Source organism: Bos mutus, chromosome 16 (genome assembly GCF_027580195.1).
Source record: "Bos mutus isolate GX-2022 chromosome 16, NWIPB_WYAK_1.1, whole genome shotgun sequence".
NCBI lineage: Eukaryota > Metazoa > Chordata > Mammalia > Artiodactyla > Bovidae > Bos > Bos mutus.
Genome location: NC_091632.1, coordinates 2471653 through 2485422, shown reverse-complemented (window position 1 = coordinate 2485422; position 13770 = coordinate 2471653).

Genomic DNA, 13770 nt, shown 5'->3' with positions numbered 1-13770 from the left:
GACTATACAGTCCATGCAATTCTCCAGGACTGAGATCTTTTGTCCTCTTTGAGGTTTGTTTGCTTAATCTCTTTCAATCCAGGGGCTGGGAGGGGTGGGCAGGAGAGAGGGGGAGGCGGGCAGGCCGCTGGGGAAAGAGACTCTGAGGGGAAGAGAGTATCTATTACACCAGCCCCTACGGAGACCCAGGCTCTGGGGATGTGGATTCCATATTGCTGGGCCCTTCCCCTCACCTGCCAGATGCTTCATACCAAAAACATTCCAGAAAGTAGACTCAGAGAGATGACTCTGAGCCCCAGGGGGGAAGTCTGGGGCCCTAGGAATATTTAGTGCCACATCAGCGCTTCCGGAATGTGAATAACCCAGACAACCACCGGGGGGCAACTCTGGGAGACAGGAAAGGGCCTTCAGAAACCAGACCAGAAAGTCTTGGTCAGAATTCTCTCCACGCCCTCAGCCCTTCCCTGGGGCAAGTCCATCCAGGCTGTCCCTGGGTGGAAACCCCCTCGCTGGGGAGCATGGAAGCTCCACTTCATGCAGTGGGGAGAACCCCCCAACCCCGGCACATCAGGAGGAGCCGTCCGATCCCCCAGGGACCCCATTCAGTTGGGCTGCCTCGGACCCTTCTGGTGGGCTGGTGGGAAGGGGAAATGGCAATTCAGATGGGTGGGGAGCAGCAGTCCTCTCATGAAATAGTGCCCACACTCCACCAGAGCTTCTGCTCAGTTCTGCCAGTCAGAACCTGGAGACTCACTGAGAGCCAGAGCGTGACTGAGCTGGGAAGGACCAGGACAAAGGGTTAGCTGAGCAGCCTCAGCATTTATAAGAGACTGGGGCTGGGGCAGGAAGCTAGGGAGCACTTAGATCTCCAGTGGAGATGAAGGGTATCAGGAGTCTGGAATTTCGGAAAGACATGTGAGTTGGAGATAAAGACAGGAGTTGTTAGGAAAGAATTTCTGCTTTGGGTGGAAAGTCAGCTTAGTTGATCTCTGAAGTCCCTGAGTTCTAAAGATTCCTGGATTTCATTGACTAGGAAGGACTTCCCAGGTGGCGCTAGTGGTAAAGAACCAGCCTGCCAATGCAGGAGATGTGAAAGACACGGGCTCCATCCCTGGGTCGGGAAGATTCCCTGGAGAAGGGCATGGAAACCAACTCCAGTATTCTTGCCTGGAAAATCCCCATGGACAAAGAAGCCTGGTGGCCTGTAGTCTGTGGGGTCGCGCAGGAACAGACGCAACTAAAGCAACTTAGCATGCACACACGCATTAGGAAAGCAGTTATTCTGTGGCTGATCAGTTTGTGAAAGCTCGACAGTGGAGGAGATGGTTATTGCTGAGTCAGGAAGGCAGTTTTGCCCGTATGCAACTGACTTTCTCCTCCTAAGGAAAACACAGGCTTCTTCCAGGGATGGAAGGAGAAGACTGCGGAGGATCGTCCTTTGTCTTCCTGTACAAGAGGGCTGTGCTAAGACCTCTCAAAACCATGCAGCCGTGAAACTTCATGACCGCACACCTTCTAAGGTTTTAGAGATTTTATAAGCACATTGGAAACGTCACTCTTGGGCCAGGGTTCTGCCTCTGACATTGGCAAAGGGGAGGGGAGTTGCCTTGTACAACCCAGGCCCCAGAGAACAAGCCAGCTCCCGGATTCCCAGGTCTCTTCCGCTGTTTCAGAACGTCCTGCTTCAGATCATGGGCAAGCTTCCAGGCAGCCCGCATTTTAACAGGCCTGGTGAGTGGCTCTGATGACACCAGAGTTGGAGGACTGACTCCAAGTGAGGGCTTTTAACCTCTCTCTACAGAGCTGCTGCCTTTAGAGAAATGTCACGCCACTGGGCAGGCAGCTTCCTCTCTGGGTTGCAAGCTTCTTTATCTCTCTCCCTTTTATTCTGCCTGGTTTTGGCTCTAAAATCTTCCTTACTGATTGTGTTTCATAAGCAGGTGGCACTAGAGGTAAAGAACCAGCCGCCAGTGCAGGTTAGACATAAGAGACCCAGATTGGATCCCTGGGTTGGGAAGACCCCCTGGGGGAGGGCACAGCAACCCACTCCAGTGTTCTTGCCTGGAGGACCCCACGGACAGAGGCGCCTGGGGGGCTACAGTCCATGGGGTCGCACATAATCGGACACGACTGAAGCCACTGAGCACAGCACCCCATGCTTCTCAGGCTTTCCCCTCCTCACTCCAGCTAATCCCCTGGCTCAATTTCACCCTTTCCCCTCTGGGGATGTTTAGGTTGAGTTGGGGGAATGAGTCATCCTAGAGTTGGGGAGGGGGCTTCAAGTCCATAAATGGGCAAAAACTTTGATTTCAGGTCTCACTCTCCAATTCCTACCCCCACAGGAATTCCCCAGAGAAAAGGAAGCTGTTGGGAGAGGGGAGTACCGGCTTTGACCAATGAAATTCTAGAAACAATAGCTTTTTAGGAGATAGGAGACTGACTCAGCTTCCCTAATAAACAGAAAAGCATAGTGGGATTTTCCCAGCCCGAGAGGCCAAAATCCCATTTCCGGGTGGAAGCGAGGGCCCAGCCGGTTCCACCTACTCCCTGCTCATCCCTGCTTTCCCTCCTTGGAGGACGCCAGCTCCCAGGGGTGCTGACCCAGCTCCCCAGCAGGGCTGACCACATGCCTCACCCAGCAGCAGGGGGAAGAGCGCAGTGACCTTTCAAGGTTCTCTGGCTGGATTCCGAATCCGCCTCCAGCCTGATCTGCAGTGTCTTCCTGGTCCTTTGGCTTCCTACTGAAGCAGGTCGGCCCCTGGCATGGAGCCCCACTTCTGCTGTAGGACCCCTGGCTTGGCTCTGTCTCTAAGCGCAGTGCTCTATGAATGGAGAAGCCGTGGGCTGGGTGGCACCTGGGGGGAGCTGGCTGGTTCCTCCTCAGAGTCTCACGTGGTGGCCAGGTCCCCTTTAAGATGCTTTCTCAATTCAGGGTCTGGGCCTCACGTGGCTGCTCAGAAACCTTGCTAGCCACAGGCCGAGGAGACTCAGGGCCAGACTTGCAAAAAATCTCCAGGAGATGAACAGGCACAGCCAGAACGTCAGTTTGCTGGTTTGTAAACTGCTGTCAAACCAACTAGGCCTTTGGGTTGCTGATGAGCATGTTCACCCTTTGCTTCCACATGAGGGGAAGCTGAGATTCAGAGGGAAGCTTACTCAGAGAACATGGAAACTGGGCAGAGAACACTGTGGCCATGAATGGCCTTCGTGGCGTGGCAGCCTCTCAGCCAGGACGCACCAGGTGGCTGGTTCAGGGCGCCCTCCCCCAGCAGACCTCTGGAGAGCCTCCCACACACACTGCCCCAGAGACAAGCTCCCTGGCTTAGCACATTCCTCCTGTAGGCAGAGCCCAGTGCAATCACTTAGACAGTCACTTTCCCAGGGCACTCACGTCAGCTCTGCTGCCCCGGGATATCACAGGATGACTCCTGAACGTGCTTTGTAAGCAACACCTCCCCAAAGAAAACGAAGGAGTGGGAGAAGGTGCTCAATAAATGTTTAATAAAGGGCCTCCACCTGCTCCCGTGGCCCCAGCCCCTTAGAAAAGGGGATCTGATAGTTACATCAGTGAAAACTCACCCCCTAATAAACCCGTCAACACGTACCGAGACCTTACTTTGTTGTAGGCGCCATGGAAGACACAGAGGCAGTCAAGACAGGGCTCCCTCCCTCAAGGAATGTGTATATAATAAAGTTGAAGGCATAAAATAACACCCACAGGATGACCGTGAACAGCACAGATGTGAGCGTGCTAAGGCTGTGTGTCTGGTACAGGAAATGTGTCCAGGTTCCCCTGGACTTGGTTGTAATGGGACCACTCGTGTGGCTGAGGGGTAGACCCCTGGCTGTCTTGGGCCCCCAGGCTTTGGTCACTAGGTTGGTCACAAAAGGAATAAACGCCCATAACTAAGGCTCATGGTGTTCCGGCCCCAAGGCAAGGTCTCCCTGAGTCCACTCAGCAGAAATGGGAGGGCCCAGCGGTCCTTACCCACAGCCACTAGTCATGGCAGGAAACGAGGGTGAGGGCCAGAATGAGCAGCCGGCACTGGGCAAGGACAGCTCCCGCCTCGCCAGCCATGCGTGAGGGCGGGTTGGGGCATCGAACATGCTGGTCACTGACCATGTCCTGAGAAAGGCATCCACTGTTTCCTCCCTGCCTGGAGGAGTTTGCCTTCTTTAGTCTCTCAGAGCCTCAAGATGAAGCAGAATTGTCTCTCTCTCTAAGCCAGCTTGGTCTGCTTCACAGCTTGTGTGCCATTTGCTAGGTCCCGAGTCCCGAGTCTTTCCAGGCCCATTTTTTTCATCCCTGCTAGGGCACCAGGCAAGAGCCAGCCTCAGTCTCCTCCCACCCCCACCGCTTAGCTCAGAAATGAGAACCAGCTTGGAATCACATTCAACCACGTGTGTGCTGTGCCATACTGCACCCACCCCAGACGGAAGTCCAGTACTGGCCACCACTGAAGGAGCACCAGGTCTCCAGGGGTAGTCGGGGTCCCCTGGATCCCCAAGTCCTTTCACAGGATACGCAAGGTCAAACCGTTCTCATCATAATGTGAAAATGTCATTTGGCTTTTTGCTCTCATTCTGTCATGAGTGGACAGTGGAATCTTCCAGAAGCTTCACAGTGTGTGAATTATAGCAAACTGAATGTTGAGGAGGTACAAGAATCCAGTTCTGCACAATGTGGACATACTTAATACTATTGAACTGCACACTTAAGACAGTTAAGATGGTAAATTTTATGTATTTTATTACTGCAATTAAATTTTTTAATTAAAAAAATCTTTCTCTTTTTCATTTAACCAACCATTAAAAACATCTGCAAAAACGTAGAACAATGCTACTCTTCTAATTTTTTTGTTTTGAAAAATATAGCTTTTTTTGTAAAAAGTGTTTTGTGTATATAAACGTGTAGTAAGTTATTATTACCATTGTTTTTTAGACTGTTTTTTTAAATAAATTAATATTTTAAAATTTATGTTTTACTTGATAATATGGTAAACATCATTTCACCTAGATAAAAGCTCTTTGAGTGTCCTCAATGATTTTTTAGAGTGTAAAGAGACCAAAACATTAAAAACTGCTGCTCTACCAATAGGGAGTATAGCAGGTAGGGTTGCCAGACAAAATACAGGATTCTCTTCTCAGTTAAGTTTGAATTTCAATTAAACAATGAATAATTCTGTAGTGTAATATTACCTAAAACATACTAAACTAAAAGAGTATGTATTATTTATCTGAAATTCAAATTTAAATGGGCATTCTGTGTTTTTATTTGCTAATCTGTCAACCCTGACAGCAGGAACGATTTAGGTCAGGCTTAGAACTTGAATCAGATTTTGGGATCCTGACCCAGAAACAGATGGAGAATTTCTGACAACTTTTAACAAAAACGAATGGGCCTGAGGGCCCTAAATGCTTAAGGTTGGAGGTGCCAACCTGGAGGGGGTATGAGCAGTAAAGATCTTCCCTGGGCTGGCCTGAGGTTCACTCAGCCTCCAGGAGGAAACCCAGGTAGCTGGAGGATGAGCAAAAGCAAAGGAAAGTGAAACTCAGCATCGTGTTGTTGTTAAAAGGAGGACGTGATACTGGCTGGGTGAAGGCTGGGTGGGGGCCGGCGAGGACTGAGGTCTCTGGAGGATGTCAAAAACAGGAGGCAGTGAGGTCACTTAGCTCTGCTAAAAATAGCTGTGGCTGCCATAGGGGTGAGTGCGGTCAGGAAGCCAGGGGTGAACCTTCGTGTCTGGGTGGGGCTGTGCAGAGGTGCAGCTGGGGTGGTTGGGGTGTCAGGCCAGGTGGCAGGAAAACCTAAGAGGCATATTTGGGGCTAGAAATAAATAGAAACAAAGAATTAGTCTCAGGAGCAGCCCAGGGGAGCAAGGCCCACCCCTCCAGCTAAGAGAATGAAGACCAGTCACAGGTTCCTCCTCCCATCAGCAGGGGGAAACTTTAAGAAGCTCTTTCCATAAAGAGAAGCAAGGGTACCCCAGAGATAAGACTAGCAGGGAGGTTAAGATGCTTTTTTAATTTTTTTTAATGGCCTTTAACTATGTAACTGAGCATCTACTGTGTACTTGGCATTGTATCCAGCCTTGAGGATCTCAATTTGGATAAAATGTGATTCCTGCCCTCCAGAGCAGTGGAGGAAGTCCAGTAGAGAAGACAGGCGTATAAAACCGACACGAATTTATGAATTCATTGTGCTAAGAGTCACCCACCCACTGCAAACCTGGGCCTCTGCCTCAGCAACCACCAGCCCAGGCCAGGCTACAACCCAGCTGAGGACAGAGAACCGCCCAGAGGCTTGCAGAGCAACGCTCCAAGTTCCAGACCCTTTCTCTCCCCACACATCTCTGCTGGTTGTTTGGAGCAAAGGAAAATAATCCTAGTTTGGGGAAAGACATAAAAATGACAGTTTTCTTTCTTGAACCTTCTCTCTCACCCCATGCCAGCCTGGGAAAAACTGTTAGACGCCTCTTGAGAGGGTTTCTAAAGGCCATTATTGGCCTCTGATTAAAGGGGCGTGTGTAAGCAGGGCTGGCCTTCTTTGACCCTGGATGTTTCTAAACCTCCCAACCTGAAGTCACACAACAGGTCGAGACAAAAGACGGTTCCTTGCTTCTGGTGTCTAGCTTATTGAATAACATGGATTGATCCCCTGTTGCCAGGGGCCAGGGGAGATGCTGAGTCCAGAGCCCTGGCCTGCTGGGCACAGGCCATTACAGGGATCAGTTAGTGACCAGACAGTGCCTGAGGAGGGTGTGAACACAGGGCTGGAGCAAGCCCTGCATCACAGCCAAGGGGGGAAAGCTTCTTGGAGGGATTGAGCTGGGTGTTGCAGGCAGAGGAGTTTACTGGGTCAAGTAGAGGTGTTTTACAGGAGCCAGAATTCCTTGACAACTTAAAACTGACCTCAAATAGTTGTCTGGTGCCTATACGCAAACCTTAGTCCTTCGGGTATTCTCTGGGTCCTGACTCCCACTCTTTCCCGGGCCCATTTGATCTGCCCAGGTGTCCGCACCCCAGGGAAAGGCAGGGTCCAAAGGCTCTTTCCCGGTCCACTGGGTTCCTGGGGTTCAGGCTCTAGGCCTGGTTTCTGCCCTTGTCTCTCTTCTCCCTCAGGCCACAGCCTGGCACTGCTTTGCCAGAATGGAGGCTGTGAGAAGCACAGCTCAGCATGGAGGCAGCTGGGTGTGTCTTCCTGGAGCAGCGGTGGGGGCCCGCTGGACCCGTCAGGACCAGTCAGGACCAGTCTCCCCTGTGGCCAAATGCATCCATTCCTCTGTTGTGTTTTCCCTGCTGGCAGACAGACTGTGGGGGCTCTTCTGAGGCCCCATGTGGGTAGGAGCGTGTTGACTCTGCCCAGATTGTCTACATGACCTTAGTCAAGTCCCTGGACCTTGGCATCCTATTTGTTCAATTGTAGTCTGTACTCTGGGCTTCCCAAGTGGTGCTAGTGGTAAAGAATCCGCCTGCCCATGCAGGAGACATGGGACGTGGGTTCGATCCCTGGGTAGGAATACCCCTGCAGGAGGAAATGGCAACCCATACAAGTATTCTTGCCTGGAGAATCCCATGGACAGAGGAGCCTGGTGGGCTATGGTCCATAGTGTCGCAAAGAATTGGACTTATGGAGAAGGCAATGGCATCCCACTCCAGTACTCTTGCCTGGAAAATCCCATGGATGGAGAAGTCTGGTGGGCTGCAGTCCATGGGATTGCTAAGAGTCGGACACGACTGAGCGACTTCCCTTTCACTTTTCACTTTCATGCATTGGAGAAGGAAATGGCAACTCACTCCAGTGTTCTTGCCTGGAGAATCCCAGGGACGGGGGAGCCTGGTGGGCTGCCGTCTCTGGGGTCGCACAGAGTCGGAGATGACTGAAGCAATTTAGCAGCAGCAGCAGCAGAGGCAACTTAGCACGCAGTCTGTACTCTAGGGTCTGTCTGGTGCCATATGTGTGAACATGCTTTGTGAGCTATAAAGCACAGCACTGGTGTGAGAGTCTATTAACTTGTGGGAACCCTCAGACCCCACAGTTAGAACAGGAAGGCTATCTCAGAGTTTATTTTTCAGGCACCATCTTCCAGCTGGGGATTCCTAACCCGGGATCCAGATGTTCTTCAGGGAGTCCTGGTGTCATTTGCAGGGTGCATTTTCATTTCAGAAGGTACATTTTCTGGGAAGAGGGTGCCGAGTTTTTCATCAGACCCTCAAGAGAGTCCACAATGAAGACCTGTTGAGAGCCATTGCCTGAACCTGGGGCTTCATCCCTGCAGATACTCTGCCAGGGAACCCTGACCCAAGGAGGCAGAGGGGCCTCCAAATCGTTGGAGGCCACAGTCACACAGGCCGGGTGACCTGTGTACCCACTCAACATGGACATGGCTAAACAGCCACATGAGTCCAAAATCGCCAAAGAGGTGTGTGCTGACCCCAAGTTCAATGCAGACCAGCAAGACAACAGAGCTCATGGGCTCTACACCATGCCAAAATTTCGGAGGCAATGATTCTGTACTATTCTCTGTGCTGGCCTGATTTTGGCTGGAAAGCCAAGTCCCATTCTAGAGACCATGTTACAAGAAAAAAGCAGATAAATGGAAATGATTCCAGAGGACATAGGCCAAGGTATCAAAATGTTTTAAATCCAGTCTTCTAGGAGGAATGACTTTGGTTGAGAGCAAAGAGTTATAGAGTAGAGGAAGACTGGGAGTGGATATTAAATTCTTGAAATAGTATCTAGTGGATTCTATAGGGAGGCAGATAGAAACTCAGCAAAAGGGAAATGTTTTTTAACAGTGAGCTCAGTCCTTCAGGGAGTAGACAGACTGGAACTCTCCACTTATTTGGTCTGGCGGAAGGGAATAAATTGTGGGGTCCAAGCTCTATCCCAGAAGAAGAGACAATGACCACTCCTCCTCTGGGATTCAGGGAGAGTTGGTGTTGCCTTGTAGAGGCGAGAAGGGGCAGGGCAGGGAAGAGCAGGCCAGATATGGGACCCTGTGTCTGCTTTCACAAATGAATTCTTCTCTAACTGCCTGGATCCCCTGCAGTCGAATCCCTCCCTCCTCAAGCCTGATTTTCTGCAGAGGGCGGCACCCAGGGCTGGGTGAGGACAGAGGAAGGGACTAGGCTCCAGCCCCCTTGACAGACAGGCTGGGATGCTCTGGGCCAGGCCAGGGGTGGGGATGGAAGATGGCTCATTGGTGAGTCACCCATGGCTATTGTCTGCTCCCGTTCCCTCTGGGGGAGGGTGGCTGGGGCAGACGAGGCCTCTGGCCAGCTGGGCCTGTGAGGACAGGTCTCCCATGCCTGGCCTCACAGCTCCGGGGCCCCTCCTCACCCACCACCCAGCAGGGCAGGGCCCTGGACCGTGTTGAGGGGAGTGTGTCCACCTCCACCACTCTTCACTAAGGGCGGGGGTCACACAGGACAGCCCAGGGGCGCAGCCTGTGGGAGAAGCTGCCCGGCCCGTCTGGCACAGCCGAGGAAGCTGGCGGGCGTGCCCCCTCTCTGGTGGCTACACCTGAGCCTGCCCGGCGCGCCCTCTCCACCACACCCATCCCAAACCTCCTTCCAAACTTGCTCTCATCAAGCAGGCCTGTTGAGCGCCACGCCCCGCCGCAGGGCCCCAGGGGAGCCTGGGGTGAGCAACATAACCATGGGTTGGCCCCTCACCAGGGCCTGGTCTGCTCCGAGGGGCAGGCAGGCCTCCCACCTCCAGGCGAGTCTGGGTCCCTGAGGCCTCCTGGGGTTTGAGGTCGCAAAAGCGCAGAATGACGGGACAGTCACGGTTGTTATATGTTCGGAGACACTGAGGCCCTCAGAGAGCAGATGCAAGCAGCAGGCTGCCCAGTCTGCTGCAGGGGGGACTGCTGTCCTCTGGGCCCGGCAGCCTCTGACCGGGGAAAAGCCAGAGGGGTGGGGCCGCCGTACAGCTCTGCTGCTGCCATCCTTGCTTCTTGGCTTCTCTGTGGGCCCATGTGAAGGTGCTCCAAGGGACAAAAGAGAGGGGTGGCCTGTGGGGACAGCAGCGTGGGCTCCAGAGCCAGACACACGCAGTCAGAACCCCGGTTCCTGCCACCTCCTACCAGCGGGAACTTGACCGCTGGTCTCATTGAGTTTCAGTTTCGTCACCTGCAAAATGACAACTGCTTAGCATCTCGAAATGCAGAATGTATTTCAGCACGCATCTAGCGTCTCACGGCGGAAAAGGCAATGGCACCCCATTCCAGTACTCTTGCCTGGAAAATCCCATGGGCGGAGGAGCCTGGTGGGCTGCGGTCCATGGGGTCGCTAAGAGTCGGACACGACTGAGCGACTTCACTTTCACTTTTCACTTTCATGCATTGGAGAAGGACATGGCAACCCACTCCAGTGTTCTTGCCTGGAGAATCCCAGGGACGGGGGAGCCTGGTGAGCTGCCGTCTATGGGGTCGCACCGAGTCGGACACGACTGAAGTGACTTAGCAGTAGCAGTTAACAGTAGCGTCTCACAGAAACCCTTTGAGGTGAACGCTGTCTCCAACCTTCAGATGAGAAAACAGGCTCAGAGGTCACATCCGCCATCAGGATCTTGGGAACCCCATGAGCGGTAAAGCTGGGACATCACCCACGACAGTCTGGTCAGGGCCTGCGCTCTGGGCCGCCCCACTATTCTGTGCTTGTCCCCCCAGGATGGCTGGGAGAGATGACGGGTCAAGTGAGTGAAAGGCCGCAGCACCCCCGCCCCAGGCCCTGATGAGGTGTCGCAGGGCGCAGAGCTGGGTGAGGGAAGACGAGAGAGGGGCTTCCGGGTCCAAAGCAGGATCCACTGAAATGGCGCTGGGTCCAGGGCCCGCAGCACTTCCGGTTAGTGGGAGGGAGGCGCCGGAAGTCCGCTGGAGGCAAAGCCAACGCAATGGCTGCCCTGTGGTTAAAGCGGCCCCTCCGTGTTCCTGAGCCTGGGGCGGAGGAAAACCAGACTCGGGAACCACGTGTGCCAAGCTACCCCCAGGGCTTTCCTCCGGCAAGGGACATTTTTACTCTCTCTGCCCTCATACTGTTTGCACTTTTTACACCAACTGTGCATTATTTGAATTTTCTTTTAAAGAAAGAATAAAGGTGGGTGGATGGCATCTTCTGTTTTGGAGTTTTCTCCAATTTTCTACAACAAACATGTATTAATGATCTTCAGGAAATGCTATTTAAATGAGATTATACGTCAAACATGTATTAATGATCTTCAGGAAATGCTATTTAAATGAGATTATACGTGTAGTGTCTAGAGCAGCACCCCTGCCATGATGGAAATGTGCCCCATCCATGCTGCCCAGTACGGCAGGCACTGTCTGCATGTGGCTCTCGAGACTGGAAATGTGGCCAGTGCAGCTGAGGAAATGAATTTTTAATTTTATCAAATCTTTATTAATTTACATTTAACTTAAATAGGGCTGGCTTTTGAGGGTTCAGTAAGACAGACAGTGGATGATGCTGCTGGACTTTGGAAGTAAGCTTTCTGCCCTGTCCCCATCCGAACCCCTCCTGACAAGGGCCTTCTTCCCACCTTCCCTCTCCTCCCTGTCTGCAGTGCTTCCTCTAGTCAGGGTGGAGTCTGGACCCCCTCTGCGTCCCTCAACCACCTAACCTTCCTTCTCCGACCCTGTACAGAGTACAGGGGCTCCTCAGTCAGACCCTTCCAAGTGTCTGTGTCATCTGCAGTGAGAGCGCAGACTCAGCTGCACCTCACTGTGGCCATGTCAAGCAAGTCACTGCCCCCTTCTGGGCCTCAGTTTCCACATCTGTATAATGGGAGCATTGGCTAGAGATTTCATGAAGGCCTCACGGCCCTTCACTTAGCTGCTGAAGTCACAGGCTAGAATAACTGGGCATGGCCAGGAGTACTGGGCACTGCTGAGCAAGAGGGACTTAGGGGACAGAAAGGACTGTCTGGCTGGAAGGCTTCCAAGGCATGGGTGAAACGTTTGTGATGAAGGGTGTGTCATCAAGGGATGAGAACTTTGCTAACCCAGCCCTCCTCTGGCAGCTAGATGCTCTTTATATCATAGCTTCATTGTAGCAGCTCCCGAGCTCTATTGTCATTTACCTTGTTTTTACCTCCATCTTTCTGGATAGATTTTGAGATGTTCAAAGGGAAAGAGTTTGTCTAGTTCACCTCAATATCTTCCATCTCTGACATAAAGACCTTCGGTGAACAGATGAATACATCGTCTCTTTGGATCTTCCCTCGCCTTTTCCCTCTGGGGTTGGCAATAAGCTCTGTGCCTCAAAGGACTCAAGCTGGGGAAAAATAGAAAGTCAATGAAATTTGCAGAAAAAATTTTTTCCCTTTCTTCCTCCTTGAAAATGTTTTTTCCTCAATCTCTCAAACTCTAACCTTTTTTTCTCTGGCAGAGTAAATAAAGTGCTCTGAGGGATAAACTAATTCATACTAACATGTGAAGGGCTCAAGATTTACTCCTCCTAGGGGCACCTGCATTTGTACATGTAACAAGCAACACTTAAGCTGACTGTGGGTATCAGGTTTCAATTACAGGCAGTGGCATTGTCAGCAAGCCTGGGTTTGTCCTGGGGCTGCCGTTCACCAGCTGTGTCCATGAGTAAGTTCCCCTCACCCTTCTGAGGCTCAGTTTGCTATCTGTAAGTGGAGTCTTATGACATCTCTCTAGTCACCCTCTAGGGTTATGATGGAGATAAAATTAATCCATGCACACAAAAAGCATTGTGAGCTGTGAGTTCCTGGCTAAGAAAAGGGATTGATATTGCCATGGCTTTGGGCCAGGGTAGGGCCTCCCCACGCCCTCAAAATCATACCTGAGCAGATGACGGCTGTGCATGGAAGCCACCTCCTTTTTGATCTTATAGCTACCAAGCAGAGAAGAAAACCCTGGCACCTCTCTCATCTTTATCCCCACCGCCAGGGGAAGGTAAGAGGGAGGCCAAGAGAGACTTCAGGCCCAACCCGGGTCTCCCACGCACCCTCAGATGCCTCCCACGCACCCTGGGCATCAGCACTTAGGACCCCAGGGCTGGAGCACTAGTTTCCTGACTCCTGTCTGCCTGCGTTCCTGCTCACAGACCTCGCCCAACTCAACCCTCCCCTCCACCACTCGAGTCTGCTTCACAGAGACACATTCTAAATCTCCCAGACTCACCAGCCTTGTCAGTCTCTCCATCCTAAATTCTCCATTTGTGTGAAGATAGGGACCCTAAGGCCCAGAAAGTTTGCATGATATTCCCAGTACCACACAGCAGAGTTGAATGTGAGCCCCCGAGTTCCTAGTTTTCCAGATTGTCCCAGCTCTCCCTGCCTTATCTCCCCAAACTCCCCACGCCTTCCCTCTCACTTCCAAGCACAGACAACCCCTCTGAGACCCCCAAGCCTCAGAAGTTCTGGAGTGGGGTTCCCTTCCCCTCTTTCTGCTCCTTCTCCCTGGAGTGGCCTTAGAAGCCCCTTTCCCAGGTGGTCTGCCCTCTGGGATGAGGGCCAGGAGTATGACGCCTGAAACACTGCATATTCCTGCAAGCCTTCCGTGATGCCTCTGCCTCACCTGCGAAACCGGGACCTGACCGAAACCGTCTGCTACAGGACACTCCCCCTGCTTGCCTCTCGCCTGGCAGGCGTTCTTGCCTTTTGCTTGTCCTGTGTTTGGAGAATCCTCTCCAAAGGTCCCCATCAGAGTAGAGCTCTCACTCCCTGGGCCTCCCCCACCCCCAGCTCTGCTGCAGCAGTTATCTCTTCCTGCCTGTGTGTGTGTGTGTGTGTGTGTG